The sequence below is a fragment of the Elephas maximus genome, chromosome 7, assembly GCF_024166365.1.
Source record: "Elephas maximus indicus isolate mEleMax1 chromosome 7, mEleMax1 primary haplotype, whole genome shotgun sequence".
NCBI lineage: Eukaryota > Metazoa > Chordata > Mammalia > Proboscidea > Elephantidae > Elephas > Elephas maximus.
Genome location: NC_064825.1, coordinates 10,511,511 through 10,534,291, shown reverse-complemented (window position 1 = coordinate 10,534,291; position 22,781 = coordinate 10,511,511). Strand labels below are relative to the sequence as shown.

Below are 22,781 nucleotides of genomic sequence, written 5' to 3'. Positions count from 1 at the left end.
GGCATAAGTCGAAATCTATCCGCAAAAAAAAAAAAAAAAATGAAAGAAGACCCATACCTCACACCATGCACGAAAACTAACTCAAAATGGATCAAAGACCAAAATATGAAATCTAAAACGATAAAGATCATGGAAGAAAAAATAGGGACAATACTAGGGACAATGCTAGGAGCCCTGATACATGGTATAAACAGTATATAAAACATGACTAACAATGCACAAACACCAGAAGAGAAACTAGATACCTGTGAGCTCCTAAAAATCAAACACTTATGCTCATCCAAAGACTTCACCAAAAGGGTAAAAAGACAACCTACAGACTGGGAAAAAAATTTTGGCTACAGCAAATCTGATCAGCATCTAATCTCTAAAACCTACAAGATACTGCAAAACCTCAACAATAAAAAGACAACCTAATTAAAAAACGGGCAGAGACAAGACAGGAACCATTCCTAAAGCTGACTTTTCAGACAGCAATTGGACTAGACAATGGGAGAGAAAATGATACTGGTGAAGAATACTCTTCTTGGATCAAGTAGACACATGAGACTATGTTGGCATGTCCTGTCTGAAGGGGAAATGAGAGGGTAGAGAGGGTTAGAAGCTGGCCGAATGGACTCGAATAGAAATAGAGGAGTGTGGGCTTTTTTTGTGAGTTAGGATTTTGTTCTACGTTTTTCTCTAGCTCAGTCTGGGATCCCTTATTGTGATCCCTGTCAGAGCAGTCAGTAGTGGTAGCTGGGCATCATCTAGTTGTGCTGGGCTCAGTCTGGTGGAGGCTGTGGTAGTTGTGGTCCCTTAGTCCTTTGGACTAATCTTTCCCTTGTGTCTTTGGTTTTCTTCATTCTCCCTTGCTCCAGACAGGATAGGACCAGTGGAGTATCTTACATGGGTGATCACAAGCTTTTAAGATCCCAGACACTACTCACCATAGTTGGATATAGAATATTTTCTTTATAAACTATGTTATGCCAATTGAGGTAGATGTCCCTTGAGACCATGGTCCCCAGCCCTCAGCCCAGTAATTCAGTCCCTCAGGGAATATGGATGTATTTGTGGAGCTTCCATGACCCTGCCTTGGTTAAGTTGTCCTGATATCCCCAGTATTGTGTACTGTCTTACCCTTCACCAAAGTTACCACTTCTCTATTTTATAGTTAGTGTTTTTCCCTCCCCACCCCTCTCCTCTCTTGTAACCATCAAAGATTGCTTCCTTCTGTGTGTAAACTTTTTTATCAATTTTTATAATAGTGGTCTCAAACAGTATTTGTCCTTTTGTGATTGACGTATTTCACTCAGAAAAATGCCCTCCAGATTCATGCATGTGGTGAGATGTTTCGAAGAGTCATCATTGTTCTTTATCGTTGTGTAGTATTCCATTGTGTATGTACCATAGATTGTTAATCCATTTATCTGATGATGGATATTTAGGTCATTTCCATCTTTTTGCTATTATGAATAATGCTGCAATGAACATGGGTGTACATATGTCTATTCGTGTGATGACTCTTATTTCTCTAGTATATATTCCTAGGAGTGGGATAGCTAAATCATACAATATTCCTATTTCTAGTTTTTTAAGCAAATGCCACATCTCACCAGCAGCCTCTCCAACATTTCTCATTTTCTATTTTTTTGATTCATGCTTGTAATGTCAAGGTGAGATGGTATCTCATTGCAGTTTTGATTTGCATTTGTCAAATGGCTAGGGATCAAGAGCATTTCCTCATTTGTTAGCTGCCTGAATGCCTTCTTTGGTGAAAGGTATGTTCATATCCTTCGCCCATTTTTAAATTGGATTCTTTGTCTTTTTGTTGTAGAAGTGTTGAACATTTCTATAGATTTTAGAGATTAGACCTTTGACGGATTTGTTATAGCCAAAAAAATTTTTCCCAGTCTGTAAGTTTTCTTTTTACACTTTTGGTAAAGTCTTTTGATGAGCATAAGTGTTTAATTTTTAGAAGATCCATGAGTTTCTTCTTAATGCAAAGAAGGATGAAACCACTTTATAAATTATTTTTAAGTGAAAAACTTTTTTGCATTGTTACACTGCATGTTATTTTTTTCTTCTTTTTTTTTTTACTGTGCTTTAAGTGAACTTTTAAAATTCAAGTCAGTTTCTCCTACAAAAATTTATACACACATTGTTATATGACCCTAGTTGCTCTCCCTATAATGTGACAGCACACTCTCCTCTCCACCCTATACTTCCCATGTCCGTTCCCCTCTGCCTTCATATCTTGCCTCAAAACAGGAAATCCGCACTTAGACTCGTGTCTACCTTAACCGAGAATCACAATCCTCGTCAGTATCATTTTATGTCTTATACTCCAGTCTAATCTTTGTCTGAAGAGTTGGCTTCAGGAATGATTTTATTTTTGGACTAACATAGAGTCCAGAGGACATGTCTTCTGGGGTTCCTTCGATCTCAGTCAGACCATTAAGTCCTGTCTTTTTACTAGAATTTGAGTTCTCCATGCTACTTTTCTCCTGCTCCATCAGGGACTCTTTGTTGTGTTCTCTGTCAGGGCGGCCACTGGTGGTAGCTGGGCACCATGTAGTTCTTCTGGTCTCAGGCTGATGGAGTCTCTGGTTTATGCAGCCCTTTCTGTTTCTTGGGCTTCTATTTCCCTTGTGTCTTTGGTGTTCTTCATTCTCCTTTGCTCCAGGTGGGTTGGGACAAATTGATGCATCTTAGATGGCTGCTTGCTAGCTTTTAAGACTCCAGACGCCACTCACCAAAGTGGGATGCAGAACATTTTCTAAATAAACTTTGTTATGCCAATTGACCTAGACATCCCCTGAAACCATGACCCCCAGACCTCCCCCACCTGCTACCCTCGAAGTGTTTGGTTGTATTCAGGAAACTTCTTAGCTTTTGGTTTAGTCCAGTTGTGCTGACTTCCCCTGTATTGTGTGTTGTCCTTCCCTTCACCTAAGATAATTCTTGTCTACTATCTAGTTAGTGGATACCACTCTCTCTCCCTCCCCACCGTTGTAACCATCAAAGCATGTTTTTTCTGTGTTTAAACCTTTTTTTGAGTTCTTATAATAGTGGTCTCATACGGTATTTGTCCTTTTGAGACTAATTTCACTCAGCATAGTGCCTTCCAGATTCGTTCATCTTATGAGATGTTTCACGGATTCATCGTTGTTCTTCATTGTTGTGTAGTATTCCATCATGGGAACATACCATAATTTGTTTATCCATTCATCCGTTGATGGGCACCTAGGTTGTTTCCATCCTTTTGCTTTTGTGAACACTGCTGCAGTGAATATGGGTGCGTTATTGTTGTTGTTAGGTGCTGTCAAGTTGGTTCCGACTCATAGCGACCCTATGCACAACAGAACGAAACACTGCACGGTCCTGCGCCATCCTTACAATCATTGTTATGCTTGAGCTCATTGTTGCAGCCACTGTTTCAATCCACCTCATTGAGGGTCTTCCTCTTTTCTGCTGACCCTGTACTCTGCCAAGCATGATGTCCTTCTCCAGGGACTGATCCCTCCTGACAACGTGTCCAAAGTATGTAAGACGCAGTCTCGCCATCCTTGCTTCTAAGGAGCATTCTGGCTGTACTTCTTCTAAGACAGATTTCTTCGTTCTTTTGGCAGTCCATGGTATATTCAATATTGTTCGCCAACACCACAATTCAAAGGCGTCAATTCTTCTTCGGTCTTCCTTATTCATTGTCTAGCTTTAACATGCATATGATGTGATTGAAAATACCATGGCTCGGGTCAGGCGCACCTTAGTCTTCAAGGTGACATCTTTGCTCTTCAACACTTTAAAGAGGTCCTTTGGAGCAGATTTACCCAATGCAGTTCGTCTTTTGATTTCTTGACTGCTGCTTCCATGGCTGTTGATTGTGGATCCAAGTAAAATGAAATCCTTGACAACTTCAATCTTTTCTCCGTTTATCATGACGTTGCTCGTTGGTCCAGTTGTGAGGATTTTGTTTTCTTTATGTTGAGGTGCAATCCATACTGAAGGCCGTGGTCTTTGATCTTCGTTAGTAAGTGCTTCAGTCCTCTTCACTTTCAGCAAGTAAGGTTGTGTCATCTGCATAATGCAGGTTGTTGAGTCTTCCTCCAGTCCTGATGCCCCGTTCTTCTTCATATAGAACAGCTTCTCGTATTATTTGCTTAACATACAGATTGGATAGGTATGGTGAAAGAATACAACCCTGACACACACCTTTCCTGACTTTAAACCAGTCAGTATCCCTAAAAACAAAACAAGACAAAATGGGCACACCAGCCCAGGGGCAAGGACTAGAAGGCGGGAGGGAACAGGAAAGTTGTTAATGGGGAACCCAAGGTAGAGAAGGGGAGAGTGTTGACATGTTGTGGTGTTGGCAACTAATGTCACAAAACAATATGTGTATTAATTGTTTAATGAGAAACTAATTTGCTCTGTAAACCTTCATCTAAAGCATAATAAATTAATTAAAAAAAAAATAGAAGAAGCCCATGGTTATGGATCCTGGAGAAGGATCTCTAGAGTCTTTCTATCTGAATTTGATGAAAACTGGATTAGCTCCAGCTCCCCCAGATTACTGTGCAGCCTCCAAAAGTCTGGCTACCTAAGGCCTTGGTGTTCAGAGCTTTTCTCTGAAGGTGGGAGGTGCTGCCTCCTGCGCCTGACTTCTATAGGAGGCAGAGGAGCATGACTGGCAGAATTGGGGGAAAGGCACTTCCTGGCCTTGTACCCCCAACCAGTGCTGGATCACGTTATGCTTATATAGCCAAGGAACAAGAGTTTAAGAAAATGAGTAAGATTTACATTCAGTGGACTCCTCTAGCATTTTGCAGTTAAAAAAACACCAGAAAGACTTTATTTGTATTTCAACGTACATATACTTTGTATTTCACAATTTAGTAGTATTTTTTTTTTTTCTAAGTGAGGAGACACTTCGTTCAAAAGGATTTTTGCAAGGGGAGAGACTATTGCAATAGGGAGAACTCCCTGAAAGATATAAAGTGACATGTAAAGTGTCTCCCTTAGTACAATTTTTTTTTTTCTTTTTTGGGGGAGAAGGGAGTTGTACCAATCTTCAGCGATATGTGGTACCAACGGCCTTAATCCAACTCTTCTCATTCAGGGCAAAACAGCACCTTCTTGATTTGTATCTGCTCTCCAGGCTGCTGTCAGTACAGCCTTAGTGCTCCATGCTGGGGCTGTGGTGGGGTGACACCTGGTACTGTGGGGGCAAAGCTGGGCTGGAAGGCTTCTGACTTCAGAATCTAATTTCAGCTTTCTCTAGAACTACCTCTCCGACATTGGGTCAGTCACATAGAAGGGCTTTCGAAGCTCATTTTCTTTTCGTATTTTTAATGAATAAATGTTGTAGAAACTTTAAAAACTTTAGTTATGCAAAAGGAAGCAAATAAAAATTACCTATCCCAGAGACAACCAGTTTAGTGCATGTTCTTCTATATAGACGAAGGTATCTATGTGATCATACTATTTTGTAAGACTTTTTCTGTTGTTATTTAGTGGACACCTTCATATGACATTAAATATCCTTCTACAATATAATTTTAATGGCTTATTAAAATTTCACTGAACACACCGAAGTGGCAACCCAGAGCTCACCCCAGTGCGCACACCTAGCACCCAGATCTTGGTTTATAATACCATTCTCCAATAAGAGGAAGCAAGACTCCTTGAGAAATGTCTGCTTCTAGAACTGGGTAAGTAATACACAAGATGAGCCTAGAGCATCTCATAGTGCCAGCAAGTAAGGAAGCACTAAAATAAACACACAAAAAAACACGCCATATACATAATGATGGGGTATGTCAAAGGGACCCAGGAGACAACTGAAAGAGCTCCCGATGGCCAAAGCTGGAATAATTTGAACAACAAAATAAATTAATATTTTTATTTATCTTTTACCTTATGAAAGCATATAAAATAAATATCCACAAGCCCATACTGATATAAATAAATGATTGAATAAATAAATGAGAGAGAACAGACAAATCTTCTGTGCAGAAGAATTCTAAATAATTTATGTAGATAAGCAAAAAGCCAAAACCAAATCTGTATTGCTGTGAAGTTGATCCCAACTCATAGCGACCCTATAGGACAGAGTAGAACTTCCCTATGGGGTTTCCAAGGAGTGGCTGGTGGATTCAAACTGCCCAATTTTTGGTTAGGAGCGGAGCTCTTAACCACAGCACTACCAGGGCTCCAATTTATGTAGATTAAAGAAAAAAATTATGTAGATATGCTCCCCTAAAGGAGGTGGAGCATAACTTCCCACTCCTCAAATGTGGGCTGGCGTAGTGAGTTTCTTCCAAAGAGTACAGTATGGAAAGGAGAGAAAGAAAAAAAAGAGTAAATTTACAGTGGAGAAACCTGACAAACACTAACTCCTTCAGGTAACCAGGGTTAACAACTGTATTGATAACTCATGCTGATAGTATGTACCCTTGATATGATGTGATGAGAATGGTATTTCACCTCTGTGGTCTTCCTGCCCCAAGCCCATAACTGCAGTCTAATCATGAGAAAAACATGACAAATCCCAACTGAGGGACATCCTACAAAATACCTGACCATTATTCTTCAAGTCCTTATGCTGAGTTTGACCAACCCAGTATAAACAATCTCCAGAGACCCAGAGTACATGAACTGAGTCTTCATGGATTTTATTAGACAACCATTTTAAGAAGAATATTGTCGATTAGTGGTTATCAAGGTGTGGTCCAGTAACCAGCAGCATCATCTTTACCTGGGAGCTGGTTAGAAATGCAAATTCCCAGGCCCCACCTAGGTTCTTCCTTTTCTACCTTGCATCACCAAAAGGATAAATGGAGATCTCTACCTATGCTATGAATCGGAATCAATTCCAGAGTACATAACAACAACATAATGAAAAGAACTTTTCTATTAGTCACTACAGAGATGCAGGGAAAGCTAAAGAATCAGAGACAGCTGAAGGAAAGGAAGCCTCAGTTATAATGAAATTGCTCACTTTTTGATCACAAGGACACCCCTCGCTAATTTATAGCATGTCATTGTATGCTAAAGGTACCCAGGCTCTAAAAAAGTGTTGATGCCTCTTGAAAGGACTCATCAACACTTTGCATTGTAGAGTTCTTGCAACTTTATAATGCCTTCTCTATCTGCACTCTCTACCCTTGCACTATCAATATTCTCATGGAAAGCCATGTATCTCCATTTTACAGATAAGGCCACTGAGGCTTAGTGGAGATTAAAAGACCTGCCTGAGTGATAGGGCTGGTTGTGATAAATTTTGAATCAGAATCAATTCACCTACCCTTAGCCTCCCTAGAACAGTGGTTCTCAGTCCCAGCTACACGTTAAAATCATCGGAGGGGCATTAAAAACACTAAGCTGAGGCCCCATACCTAGAGATTCTACTTAATTCCCCTGAGATGGGGCCCAGTCAGTCATTGGTATTTTTTAAAGGCTTCCAGGGTAATGTTTTTTAATTGCTTTATTTTTTTGGTTTTTTTTTTTTAACTTTTAATTTTGAAATAATTTCAGACTTACAAAAAAGATGCAAAAATTCCCTTCCCCCAGCTTTCACAAATGTTAACATCTTATCACATCACCTCAGTGCAGTTATCAAAGTCAGGATGTTAACATCGCTACAATACTGTTCAATAATCTACTGACTTTATTCGCATTTTATCAATTGCAACCCAGAATGATTATTGCTTTTAGTTGTCATGTGCCCTTAAAACCAAAACCAAACCAAATGGTTATCATTTACCCTAGACCAAAAATGAGAAGGCTGGGGGGACAGGGAAGCTAGATTAATTGGAACAGAACAATCAAAATGGAAATAACAAGAATGTAAAGAATATAACCAATGTCATTGAACAATATGTTGTTAGAAATTGTTAAATTTCTTGTGTAAACTTTGAACAAAAACAAAATAAAACCTATTGCCATTGAGTCGATTCCAACTCATAGTGACCCTATAGGACAGCATAGAACTGCCCCATAGGGTTTCCAAGGCTGTAATCTTTAGGGAAACAGACTACCACATCTTCCTAAGGGCTTAAAACAATTGCAATTCGGGAACTATGGGACTGAACCGCCAACCTTTTGGTTAGCTGCTTAGTGCTTTAACCACTGTGCCACCAGAGCTCCTCATGTGTCCTTAGCATCCTTTAATCTTTTCCAAGGAATTTTCATGAGCATCCAGGGTTGAGAACTGCTGGGGTGGACAATAGAGCCGTATAGTTAGTATTTTATGTGTAGATTTAATTGGCTACATGGTGCACTTCTTTACCCCATTCTCTGACGTGTAAAAACTTTATCTAAAAATCCAGTGTGTTTTTAAGCTATTGTTATGCTCCTAATGGAATAAGTCATTTGGAAGATTTCTAACTATTTTTATGAAGTATGAGTTGTATCTGCCGAGGAAATGAGGCTAGTGATATTCATCACAAGGTTACTCGCACCCAGGTGAAAATGGAAACTGGTGCTCAGGGGAGGGAAGGGTTAGTTTCCAAATCTTAACTCACAATTCAATGGTCTAGGTCTTCGTTGAGCAGAATGGTGTTCTTTGGATGTAAATGTCTTGAATGCAATTTAGATTTTAATTAGAGATGTGCTCTACCTTAATGTAGAAGTATTTATATAGGGAGGCCTAAGAAGCTGAACTGAAAACCTTGCATTTCTCACAGATGGTGTATTAAATTAAAAAACATCGCTTAACCTCTAGTCTTGACCCTGCTGTTGCCAAGATGAGTCATTGAAACATCAGTCTGTCAGTTATTCTGAGTGATTGGATTGCCTACTCCAGCTGGATGCATCACCCCACGCGTGTTAAGCTGGGTAATTCATAGCAGCTTTTGTTTTTATTTTTTCTCCAGTTGAACTACCTTTATCCAATTAGAATTTTCAGCCCCATCTATTTATTATCTCCTGCTTTGGTACAAACAGACCTGCTCATCTCTGCTGTGTACAAATTAGCCTGGCTCCAAAGGCCCCAGGGCTTAACAGAAATCCATGAGTAAGTAAAAATGTCATTAAATTTGAAACTGCATCCCCATCACCAGCACTGGGTTCCTCTAGGCTACAGGTGTTCGCTGTCAGCAAATACTTCCTCTGTGAGCCACCAGATTGGAAGCATTTGAACCTAAATGCATTACATGTGTGTTTATACCAGAAATCATATGCATAGACACGTCAATGGTCTTCAGCTTCCTGAGAGAGCAGCTGGCTCCAGTGGGGGGAAACAGCTGCCAGCGTGGGCCATCACGTAAGTTCTCACGCAGGAGGCTCACTAGTCCTTTGGGCTTTTGAACACACTGCTGTCCTTGCCAAGAACACTCCTTTCTCCCACCAGTCCTCACTTGTTCTTTGCCACGTTAACTCCCATTCAGCCTCAAGACTCTACCCTGCTGCTTTGTCATCTGGGATGTTTTCCTTGATTTCCTTCCCCAATATGGGTTAGAAGTTTTTTCTAAGCATTTGCACAACCAAACCAAAAACCAGTTGTGTGGAGCGACTCCAACTCATGGCAACCACATGTGTTTCAGAGTACAATTGTGCTCCATAGAGTTTTCAATGGCTGATTTTTCAGAAGTAGATCTTGTAAGCCTTTCTTCCAAGGTGCCACTGAATAGACTCAAACCCTCAACCTTTTGGTTAGCTGCCAAGCACATTAACCTTTTCACCATCCAGGGTCTCCATTTGCACCACACTCAGTGCTTATATTTGCTAGTAATGCTATATTGAAATTGTTACTTGTCTGTTTTCTCCATATTCTAACACCTGGCCTAGTGTCTGCCACATAGTAGTGTCTAAAACATATCTGTGTGATCGAATGGATGAATGAAAACTACTTATTCCATCTAACTATATGCCTGCGAAGGACTATGCTAGGATATTTGCATGCATTATCTCCTTTAATCCAGCCACAACTTTGAGAAAAAAAAAAAAAAAACCCAAGACCATTGCTGTCTAGTCGATTCCAATTCGTGGCGACCCTATAGAGCGGAATAGAACTGCCCCATAGGGTTTCCAAGGCTATAACCTTTATGAAAGCAGACTGCCACGTCCTTCTCCTATGGAGTGCTAGTGGGTTCAAACTGTGGACCTTTCATTTAACAGCTGAGTGCTTAACCACCACACCACCAGGGCTCCTCACACAACTCTGAGAGGAAGGTTTTATCATTCCTATTCCTCAGATAAGGCAACAGACTGAGAGGTTAAGTGATTTGTTTCACTTCACACAGTCAGGATTTGAACTTGTATCTAACTGCAAAGTTTGGCCTCTTAACCCTTACCTTGATGCTGCACTGCCACAGCTAAATATCTGAGTGGCTGGCTGACCGCTTTGGAAAAGGAAGGTCTCCACACAGGTCACTGAGCTGTGGGGCCCAGAGGTCAATGTTCGCAGGGCTTCGTTCACCGTTGTAAGGCTTTAATGGTGGAGAAGCAGCCCCTCTCTCCCCCTGGTGGGAAATGGGCTCTCCTTGCTGAGGGCATGAACCATACCTGGTTGTACACTCTTCAGTGGGAGGATGGCCTGAAGGTGTCTTCTGTGCGTAGCAGACAGCCACATGGCCCTGTGCCTTGAACCTCAGAACTGACTGCAGCTCCACCTCCCTCACTGTGTGCTGAGGAAAGTCTCTGACAGCCACACTACTCCAGAAGGACTTCGAGCCAGTTTCTGACTGACTCCTTAGCTCTGCAGCCAGCATGTTGTTTGAAAAACCCAGGTAAGCGAATGGGCAGGCCAGCTCATCCCTAACCATTAGAGGGAGGAGGAAGCTGCCTCTCTGGCAAAGAAGTCACAAAGTGGTGAGTGAGGAATGGGGATTGGTATCGAGGTTGCTTCTCCAAGAGCAAGCACTCCGGTGGGGACTAAAATTCCAGAGGCCCTGATGCCTGCCACCAGTGGCATCACTAGAGGACGCGGACGGTGTGGACCACAGCGCGTTACACTGTCAGAGGGGGTGACACCAAAATCACTGTTTATAAAAATTTTTACCTCTCTGGTAAGATTTATTCCTAAGTATTTTATCTTTTGGGGGGCTACTGTAAATGGTATTGATTTTGTGATTTCCTCTTTGATGTTCTTTTTGTTGATGTAGAGGAATCCAACCGATTTTTGTGTGTTTATCTTCTATCCTGATATTCTGCTGAACTCTTCTATTAGTTTCAGTAGTTTTCTTGAGGATTCTTTAGGGTTTTCTGTGTATAGGATCATGTTATCTGCAAATAGAGATACTTTTACTTCTTCCTTACCAATCTGGATGTCCTTTATTTCTTTATCTAGCCTAAATGTGCTCGTTAGGACTTCCAACACAATGTTGAATAAGAGTAGTGATAAAGGGCATCCTTGTCTGGTTCCCGTTCTCAAGGGGAATGCTTTCAGGCTCTCTCCATTTAGGGTGATGTTGGCTGTTGGCTTTGTATAAATGTCCTGTATTATGTTGAGGAATTTTCCTTCTATTCCTATTTTGCTGAGAGTTTTTATCATGAATGGGTGTTCAACTTTGTCAAATGCCTTTTCTGCATCGATTGATAAAATCATGCGGTTCTTGTCTTTTTATTTATTTATATGATGGATTACATTAATTGTTTTTCTAATGTTGAACCATCCCTGCACACCTGGTATGAATCCCACTTGGTCATGGTGAATTATTTTTTGATATGCTGTTGAATCCTATTGGCTAGAATTTTGTTGAGGATTTTTGCATCTAAGTTCATGAGAGGTATAAAACCAAAGGCCAAACTCGCTGCCATCTAGTCGATTCCAACTCATAGTGACCCTATAGGTCTGTGATTTTCTTTTTTTGTGGTGTCGTTACCTGGTTTTGGTATCAGGGATATGCTGGCTTCATAGAGTGAGTTTGGGAGTATTCCGTCCTTCTCTATGCTCTGAAATACCTTTACTAGTAGTGGTGTGGAAACCCTGGTGGCATAGTGGTTAAGTGCTACAGCTGCTAAACAAAAGGTTGGCAGTTCAAATCTGCCAGGCACTCCTTGGAAACTCTATGGGGCAGTTCCACTCTGTCTCATAGGGTCGCTATGAGTTGGAATCGACTCGACGGCACTGGGTTTGGGTTTTTAGTAGTGGTGTTAACTCTTTTCTGGAAGTTTGGTAGAACTCTGCAGTGAAGACGTCCAGGCCAGGGCTTTTTTTTGTTGGGAGTTTTTAAATTACCTTTTCAATCTCTTATTTTGTTATGGGTTTATTTAGTTGTTCTACGTCTCTTTCTGTTAGTTTAGGTGGGTAGTGTGTTTCTAGAAATTCATCCATTTCTTCTAGGTTTTCAAATTTGTTAGAGTATAATATTTCGTAGTGATGTGATGTGATTCTTTTAATTTCAGTTGAGTATGTTGTAATATCTCCCATCTTATTTCTTATTTGGATAATCTGCTTCTTCTTCTGTTTTTCTTTTGTCATTTTGGCCAATGGTTTGTTGTAATATTTCCCATCTCATTTCTTATATGGGTTATTTGCTTCCTCTCCTGTTTTTCTTTAGTCATTTTGGCCAATGGTTTATCAATTTCGTTGATTTTTTCAAAGAACCAGCTTTTGGTCTTGTTAACTCTTTCAATTGTTTTTATGTTTTCTATTTCATTTAATTCTGCTCTAATTGTTATTATTTGCTTTTTTCTGGTGCCTGAGAGTTTCTTTTGTTGCTCTCCTTCTATTTGTTCAAGTTGTAGGGATAATTCTTTGATTTGGGTCCTTTCTTCTTTTTGGATGTGTGCATTTATTGCTATAAATTGACCTCTGAGCACTGCTTTAGCTGTGTCCCAAAAGTTCTGATAGGAAGTGTTTTCATTCTCATTGGATTCTGTGAATTTCTTTATTCCATTCTTAATGTCTTCTATAATCCAGTCTTTTTGAGCAGGGTATTGTTCAGTTTCCAAGTGTTTGATTTCTTTTCCCTGCTTTTTCTGCTATTGATTTCCACTTTTATGGCCTTATGGTCAGAGAAGATGCTTTGTAATATTTCAGTGTTTTGGATTCTGCTCAGGCTTGCTTTATGCCCTAATATGTGGTCTATTCTAGAGAATGTTCCATGTGCACTAGAAAAGAAAGTATAATTGGCTGCTGTTGGGTGGAGTGTTCTGTATATGTCTATGAGGTCAAGTTGGTTGATTGTTGCATTTAGATCTTCTGTGTCTTTATTGAGCTTCTTTCTGGATGTCCTGTCCTTCACCAGAAGTGGTGTGTTGAAGTCTCCTACTATTATTGTGGTGCTGTCTATCTCACTTTTCAATGCTGATAGAGTTTGTTTTATGTATCTTGTAGCCCTGTCTTTGGGTGCATAAATATTTAATATGGTTATATCTTCTTGGTATATTGTCCCTTTAATCATTATATACTGTCCTTCCTTATCCCTTGTGGTGGATTTAACTTTAAAGTCTATTTTGTTGGAAATTAATATTGGTACTCCTGCTCTTTTTGATTGGTGTTTGCTGGATATATTTTTCCCATCCTTTGAGTTTTAGTTTGTTTGTGTCTCTAAGTCTAAGATGTGTCTCTTGTAGGCAGCATATAGACAGATCGTGTTTTTTTATCCATTCTGCCACTGTATGTCTCTTTATTGGTGCATTTAGTCCATTTACATTCAGCGTAATTATGGATAGGTATAAGTTTAGTGCCGTCACTTTGAAGTCTTTTTTTGTGTGTCGTTGATAGTTTCTTTTTCCCACTTAATTTTTTGTGCTGAGTGGTTTATATATTGTCTTTTCCTCTTATTCATTGTTGTTGATTTCGGTTCTGCTGCGTCTCTTTTTTTCTGGTATTTTATTCTGATGAGTAGGATTGTTAGTTTCCTTTTTGGTTACCCCGATATTTTTCTGAGTTCAATCCTAACTTTTATTGCTTTATATCACCTTGTCTTCCTCTCCATATGAAAGATCTATGACTACATTTCTTAGTCCCTCTTTATCGTTTTAATGTTTTCTTCTTTTACATAATAACATCGCTGTTTCCTGTTGTGAGCATTTTTTTATCTTGATTTACTTTTGTGATTTCTCTATCTGGGTTGACATCTGATTGCCCTGTCCAGTGTTCTGGTCTTGGGTTGATGTCTGATATTATTGATTTTCTAACCAGAGAACTCCCTTTAGTTCTTCTTGTAGTTTTCTTTTGGTTTTTATGAATTCTGTAAACTTCTGTCTGTCTGGAAATGTCCTAATTTCGCCTTCATATTTGAGAGACAGTTTTGCTCAATATATGATTCTTTGCTGGCAGTTTTTTTTCTTCATTTCTTTATATAAGTCATCCCATTGCCTTCCTGCCTGCATGGTTTCTGCCGAGTAGTCCAAGCTTATTCTTATTGACCCTCCTTTGTAGGTGAGTTTTCGTTTATCCGTAGCTGCTCTTAAACTTCTCTCTTTATCTTTGGTTTTGGCAAGTTTGATTATAATATGTCTTGGTGACTTTCTTTTAACATCTACCTTATGTGGAGTTTGATGCGTATTTTGGATAGATATCTTCTCACCTTTCACGATATCAGGGAAGTTTTCTGCCAACAAATCTTCAACAGTTCTGTCTGTATTTTCTGTTATCCCTCCCTGTTCTGGTACTCCAATAACTCATAGGTTATTTCTCTTGATAGATTCCCACATGATTCTTATGGTTTTTTCATTTTTTTTTAATTCTTTTATCTGATTTTTCTCCAGATATATTGGTGCCAAGTGGTTTATCTTCAGTTTCACCAATTCTGCTTTCCACTTGCTCAATTCTGCTGCTCTGACTTTCTCCTAAGTTTTCTAATTCTGTAATTTTATCCTTAATCTTCTGAATTTCTGATTGCCGTCTCTCTATGGATTCTTGCAGCTTATTAAATTTTTCATTATGTTCTTGAATAACCTTTTTAATTTATTCAAGTGCTTCACCTGTGTGTTCCTTGGCTTGTTCTGTGTATTGCCTGATCTCCTTCCTGATCTTCCTGATGTCTTGAAGAGTTCCGTGTGTTAATCTTTTATATTCTGCATCCAGCATTTCCAGGAAAGAACCTTCATCCAAAGATCTCTTGATTCTTTCTTTTGATAGCTTTTTGAAACGATCATGGTATGCTTCTTTATGTGATTTGATATTGACTGTTGTCTTTGAGCCATCTATAAGTTATTGTATTATTTTATGTTTGCTTACTGTATCCTAGCTTCTTGCTTTGTTTTGTTTTGATGTGCCTAAATAGATTGCTTGAGTGAGCTAGCTTGATTATTTTCACCTTTGAAGCACTAACATCCTGTCACCAGGTCGCTAGAGCTGTTATCAAGTATATGAGCCTAGGAGTCCATTCACTTTTCTTGTATGGATTCAGCTCAGGTGTCCAGGTAGTTGGTCATCACGTGTGTGGTACAGGCTCTGTCCTAGAGTCTTAGAGGTGCGGTGGTGATTGGTGTAGGTACCGGTATCTGGTGCATCAGGGGGTCATGCTCGGAACAAGGCTGGGGGCCGACAACCATCCCTTGAGTGTCTGTGAGGAAAGCACATCCCTTTTCCCTAGAGTGCACAGGTGGGTGGGTTCTGCAGACAGCCATGGCCACCCAGTGCTTTTGGTTGTAAGGAGTGGGAGGTATCAGTTTTCCTTGGATCCCTGTCATGGGTAGCAGGGTGACCTGAGTGGAGCCACCAGTCCTTAGGCCCCTGATGTGGGTAGATGAGGACCCTGTTTAATAGGCAAAGCAGTGTCAAATATCAAACACCCACCTCTCCACCGCACAGCTGAAACAGTTGCAGTCCACAAACCAGGGCCTGTTCTCCTGAAATAGGCCCACTCAGGTCCATGCAGGGGGAAAGGTATTCAAAGTCCATGGACCGTTTATGCCTGGACAGGAGCCATTTCTATCCTGAGCTCCCCAGTTTAGTGGATCTGGCAGATTATCTTTTCCGCCAGTTGTGAATTTATTCCTTCTCCAAGGCCAGCAGAATGGTTCAGAGCACTCAGCAGAGCCTATCTCAGGCCCAGGGAAATCAACAGCCACTGAAGCCACCTTGGGGGCTAGGGGCGCAGTAAAATATACCCAAATATTTAGCTTTTGCTGCGAGCGTCATTATTCTCTGTTTCTAGAGGTATGAGTAGGCTGTGTGGCTGGCTGTTTCTCCCTGAGGAAACTGCAGCTGAACGCTTCAACTAGCCTGCTCCTGGGACTGGTGCCTGAGGGTTCCTGGCAATTCAGGTCCAGAAATTCCTCTCCACTTCTGAACTGTCTCTCCCTCCCCCTGCTGTTCAGTCTGTTTTCTAACTTTACTTTGATGTTCAGGGCTCCTAGCCTGTCATAAATATAATCATTTCACTTGTTTTTTGGGGTCTTTGTTATAAGAGGGATCAGAAGGATCTGACTACTCCACCATCTTGGCCCCGCCCTGTTTATCTCTGTTTATAAAATTTTTGTGTGCAGTGTTTCAGCAGAAATTCATTATTTTCTGTGAAAATATCTCCCGGAGTTAGTTATAACAAAAAAATTTGTTTTGTAAGCTGAGCTTACATGTATCAATATACCTAGAAGCCTAAAACTCTATGCTAATTTACTTTTTGAACCTTCTCATGTGGTCCAGTCAGAGCTATCATTATTACTCAATTACAATGATGCTTCAAATCATGTGGTTTTGTCTGCACGTGCTAGAAGTGCACACTGTTGATTTTGTTGCTGCTGGTGTTTTTATAGTTGCCGGTTTTTATCAAATTTTCTGGTGTTTTAGCTACAATATTGTGGTAATTAGCATAGGGGGAGTGACATCATGAGTTACCACACTTGGTGACACCAACTTTAGTGACACCACTGCCTGCCACCTGCACATAAGCCTTGCCAACCAGCTTCTTCAGGTGAGTCATTCGAATTCGCCCTCTTCCTCCTCTGCACACACCTCCAGATGTTCTGGAGAATGGAGAAGCGGACAGGTGAGAGGAGGGATCCCTTTGTGTCTGGAGGTTCCCTGTGGGGAGCCTGTTCTTGCTTCCTGGCTTTTCTGATGAATAGAAATTCATGGTGAAAATAGTCCAGGCACTTTTAAGGCTTCAAAGGCTCAAGATAGAAATTTCTCACTCAGGGAAGGCTCATGTTTCCTTAAAACCCATCTCCATCTCTATCTCCTCTTTCTTCAGGCCTCCCACACCTGACAACCAGAGCTTGTGTGGGGGTGGTTCAGGCTTCAGCATGGCTGCCTGGGTTATCAAGTTTTTTTTAACCGCTCCTCCTTGTCAGATTATCAATCCACATGTGGAGGTCTTTCTGGTACCACAAGTACCACCCTCACAAACAAACAAACAAACAAACAAACAAACAAACAAACAAACACCAGAATAACTAGCTGCCATCCAGTCAATTCTAACTCATGGTGACTCCATGTGTGTATAGTTGAACTGCGTTCTGTAGGGTTTTTTCAAGGCTGTGAAATTTTAGAAGCAGATCGCCGACCCTTTCTTGTGAGGTGCCTCTCAGGGGGTTTAAATCACCAACCTTTTCGTTGACACTGGAGCACCTAAGCATTTGTGTCACCCAAGCTGTCTACCATCCTCACAAAAAGTCCCTTCTAAATTATGGGAGCCCCCATGCTTCCTCCTCTGCAGAAGAGTTGGCCCTATACTCTCTCACACTTCCTGGCCCTGGTTGACCAGATCACAGCTGCAACCCAGCCTAAGGCTGGCAAACTCTCACTTGGCCTAATATGAAAGAGAGAGAGGAAAAAAAGAAGAGAGAGAGCTGGATCATCTTGAGTCCCTTGCAAGAGAATTTAAATTAGAAACCACAGAGAATTGTGGCAATATAGCTGGAAGTGGTTGCCAAAGCCAGAAGTTTCTGGCAGAGAGACTTGAGTAGTGGGTCAGGTCTAAACTGGGATTGTGAGGAACCACGAGCAGCACAAGCTACAGGTAGAGAGATGTAACAACAGTTACATCCCCCATCCACTCGACAGTATTGCATCTTGTCTAAAGTCCTACACTATGGGAACCAAATTTTCATTTTGTTTCTTCTGATCTAAGCATATTAGAATTGTTGCCCCCAGTGTGACTTCTCTGAGCCCTACGACAATTGGTGGGTCTTAACTGTATCGTGTCTGTTTTCAATAGACTGTGCCCCCAGATGAAAAAGGTAAACAATCATTATTGAGGCAGCTTGAATATGGCTGTCTTGTTGAGTCCACAGGGTCACTGCAATCTCTTTCAACACACAAGCCCAAAAGAGACCCAGATGCCTTCAATTTACAGGCAAAGAATGAGGCCCAGTGAGGAAAGAACATTCCATGTTGCCAGCTTATTTTGGCCTTCCTTCCAAATACAGCCACCATCAGACCTTAAGGTTGGCTTCTGGGGAGGCTAAGGAATTTGGAGGAACTATTAGGGCTCTGTGGGTCCGGCATTAAAAGGTGACTAGGAAAAGAATAAGAAGATTCAAGAGTAAACTTAATACTCAAAAACGTGATCTCTGGGCTTCAGAATGATTTCACTTTTAGGCTGTTTAAAGAAAAAATGTGAACATAGAAAATCTTCACTAATGTGTTCTAAATAAGGAGAGCTATTAGCATTATTAAGGAGCCCTGGTTACCCAGTGGTTAAGTGCTCAGCTGTTAACCGAAAGGTTGGTGATTCAAACTCACCAGCCCCTCCATGGGAGAAAGATGTGGCAGTCTGTTTCTGTAAAGATATACAGCCTTGGAAATCCTATGCGGCACTTCTACTCTGGCCTATAGGTCGCTATGAGTTGTAATCGACTCAGTGGCAACAAGTTTGTTTGTTTTTTTCATTAGCATTGTTCGAACTCACCCAGAGAAGCCTCGGAAGACAGGATGGAGATCTGCCTTAAAAACCCTATGGAGTGCAGTTCTATTCTGCACACACGGTGTCTTAGTTATTTAGTGCTGCTATAACAGAAATACCACAAGTGGATGGTTTTAACAAAGAGAAATTTATTTTCTCACGGTCTAGTAGGCTACAACTCCAAATTCAGGGCATCAGCTCCAGGGGAAGGCTTTCTCTCTCTTTCGACTCCAGAGGGAGGCCCTTGTCATCAATCTTCCCTGGACTAGGAGCTTCTGCATGCAGAAGCCCTGGGTCCAAAGGATGCGCTCTGCTCCTGGCACTGCTTTCTTGGTGGTATGAGGTCCCCAACTCTCTGCTTGCTTCTCTTCCTTTTATCTCTTGTAAGATAAAAAGTGATGCAGGCCACACCCCAGGGAAACTCCCTTTACATTGGATCAGGGATGTGACCTGAGCAAGGGTGTTACATCCTACCCTAATCCTCTTTAACCACAGGCAGAGATTATGATTTATAACACATACGAAAAGCACAAAATGGAGGACAATCACACAATGCTGGTAATCATGTCCTAACCAAGCTGACATATATTTGGGGGGGACACAATTCAATCCATGACACATGGCATCGCCATAATGGCAACCAACACACTTTAACATTGTAGGGAACTGGATAGAGTTGTTTTTATCCAAATTTGTGACTGTGAGAGCAAGTTTAGAAAAAAGAAATGCAAACAAATGATGTCATCCAAGGGTGCTCCTGTATTTATTTGGATGGACACAACTGTTTCATTGCTCCATGTAAGGCAAATGCATGGGTGCACTATGCAGTTAAGCTACTGACATGGTTTAAGACCTTGCTTCTGCTTCTGCCATTAAATCTTTGCAGACATTTGAGAGGAGAACTGTAGGGAGACAAGATTTCATCATGGCCACGCTATGGTCAAGGCAGGCCCTTGGCTATGGCCCTGGAAACGGTCCCACTGGCTCCAAGCTGATGAGAACTGGCCCGGGTCTTAGGACAACAACTCTTTCAGCCTTGGACCCCAGAATAACAACTCCCATTGGCCTTGAGCACATGAGAAGGAGCCGTCCTCACTCGAGTTTGATTATGCTTAACTCTTGGGACTTATAAAAACAGCTGCATCCATCTTTTGTTTTTGTTCCCCTTTAACTTTCTCTGCCTCTTTGGCTCTGCGCGGAAAACACTCCAGCCGGCTGCCACTGGAAAGAGCAGCTGCTTGCCCATGTAAGTTTCCCTGAATAAATGTATGAATCCGGAAAGGGCTATGTGTCAGTTCTTCGGATTATCTGTCAGGACACACAGTGAGGGTCTTTCCTTGCTGGGGCTGTCCCCCAATAAGGCCCCTAAGAAATTTTTATTTTGATTAGATTTTTTTCTCTGTGTCAAAGAGAGTTACTGAGTTCTCAGAAAATGGAAATTAGCCCTGCTCAGAGAGTCTCAAGAAGCTGCATTTAAAAAATAACAGAAATGATGGGCTTTTCCTGTTTTACAAATCTTTATTCTCTGTCAGGGACAGCCAGCTGCTTTAGTGGAATTGCTGCCTGGGCACCAGAAGGAAAAAGGTTTGGCACCTGTCCAAGGAAATGCTATGATTTTAAGTGCAGTGAGGGACGTATGGGGCCCAGGATTTTTCCCCCAAATACACAGCACAGTACAGTACAGTGTAACGATAATTAGAAAACCAGCCCACGTAGATTGGTTTTCTGCTTCTTGGGGACAAGTAGACAATATATATCAAAAGCTGTGAATTATGCATCTCCTTTACCCAGCAACTCTACTTTCAGTAATTTGTACTAAGGAAATAATAAAGGATCTGGAAGGATCTTCATTTCAGCCTAGTTTATAACATACAAAAACCTGAAAGCAATCAATCTAAGTACTCACCAATTGAAGAGTGGATGTATAAATTAGATTCAATGAAATATTATACATCCCTTAAAAATTCTGTTGTAAAAATGTTTCCTGATGTGAAAAGATGTTCATGATATTGTTGTGTTAAAAGAAGCCACAAATAATGCAGAATAAAGCATTAAGTTAAATGCATATTTGATAAGGTTATGAATTGTTTTCTTCTTTTTGTCTGTGTTTTATGATTTTCTTCAGAATTTATTATATTTAAAAAAAGAAAGAAATGAAAACTGCCTACTGACTCTTTGTGAAAAGCAAGAAACTTTGTGACACTTCTTGTACTGAGAATGAACGAAGAGGCAACAGGAAAAATGGAGAGTTCCTGGGTTAGAAGATTTGGGAAGAAAGGAGAGAGGATCAGGGCATGAGGATAAGATAAGTTGCTGTTACAAAAAGACCCCAAAGACACTGGGCTTTCGTTAGGGGTGATGGCATAATTTGGGAATGGGTAAGGCTGATGGTTGAACAACATGATGAAGATAATTAATGTCACTGAGCTGTACCTGTGAAGATTGCTGAAATGGCAAATGTTTTATCACATATATATTTACCACAAACACACACTCACACAAAAGACCCCAAATTCAGTGGTATAAATAACAAAATAATTTATTTCTCTCTCACCTTCAAGGTAAGCATTCTTGGACAGGGGCTGGAGCTGCTTCACTTCCTGGTGGACCAGGTTCCTTCCATCTCAAGGCTCCCCATTCTCCAGTGCCTTGTCTGCATGGCTGAGGCCGAGTCGCAGCCACATCTGGGAAGAGAGTATGGAGGAGGCTGCCACACTGTAAAGACAGCAGGCCAGAAGGGACCCATGTTCCTATACATCCCAGTGGTGAGAACTCCATCTGCGACTTCACCTAACTGCAAGGGAAGCTGACAAATGCAGTGTGGCTGGGCAGCCCCATGCCTGGCTTCAGTTCTACTTCCATGCAAAAAGGACAGAGAGGGTCTTAGTGAACCACTAGCCATCTCTGTCACAGGCAGGCAAAGAGCTGAGTGTGGTCACAATGAGGACTGAGAGAAGGTATAAAAGAAATGGAAGCATAACCACTGCTGGCATCTTTCAAACAGTGTTTCCTACCTGATACATCAGGTGATGGTTCTCAATGTATGAGGTGGATGGTATGCAGGAGGGCTAAGCACTTCTGTTCATAACTCCCAGTGTACTAGCATTACCCCTTTCTCCACACTCAGGAAAGAGTATCAGAATTCAAGTTAATGTGACATTCCTGTGAGGAGGACTCCACGGGCTTTTACCTGGACTTCTGCAGAAGCCTCCTCACTTATCTTCTCTATTCTTGTCCTACCTCCAATCTATTTTCTACCGCACAGCCATAGGGACCTTCTAAGACCAAATAAAAACACATCATTTCCCTGCTTTTAACCCTTTAGAGGCTTTTCACTGTTCTTTGCATAAGGTTTAAAACCTTTCTCTTGATTCACAATGCCCTCTGCAATATGGCCCCTGCCAAAGTCAACAGCCCCATTGCTTCAGCATTCTCCCAGTTATACTGGTTGTTTTGGCTCTTGAGTCTAAAGAAACTTTGTCTCCCACTTCAGGGCCTTTGCACATGCTGTTCTCCCTACCTAGAACACTCTTTCCTTTGCTCATTTCCTAGACAACTCATTCTCATCCTTCAAGTTCTCTGAGTAAACATCACTTCAGCACAGGGACTTCTCTGCCCCCCCCCCCAAAGAAGTAGCACCCCCATGCCGTACACTTCCATACCCTCTTGTACTTATAACTCTCATAACACATGTAGCTACTTATGTAATAATGTCTTCCTTATCTGACAATAAGGAACTCTGAGTACAGGGTCCAAATATGTCCTCTTGGACCTATGTTGATAAATAAAGCATTTGGAGTATTGGGCTGTGGTATTATCTTTTCAGATAAAACCCTTTAGAACCAGGTGGGAGTTGTTCTGGGGGAAGGCTGTCAGACATAGGAGGGAGGCTTTCCCTGAGGAATGGTAAAAGGTGAGCAAAGCTTTCACTGACCTTGAAGGAGGAATCTGAGTTACGTAGACATTGAAGAAGTGGAAATAAGTAGGAATCAGGTATTTCAGAAGGGGCAAGAAATAAATGTGTCTGACCTTGTCTTCAGAGCTTTTCAGGCC

The 22,781-nt window shown here is 41.2% G+C and overlaps 1 protein-coding gene across 1 annotated transcript in view; it reads left to right on the top strand.

The window, feature by feature from the left end:
• The window catches only part of DDX10 (DEAD-box helicase 10), a 714,899-nt gene that overhangs the window by 395,096 nt on the left and 297,022 nt on the right, over positions 1-22,781 (top strand). Inside the window, exon 18 of the transcript XR_007518135.1 lies at positions 20,854-21,493. The gene's annotated coding sequence lies outside the window, so the exon portion shown is untranslated. The remainder of the gene's footprint in view (positions 1-20,853; positions 21,494-22,781) is intronic.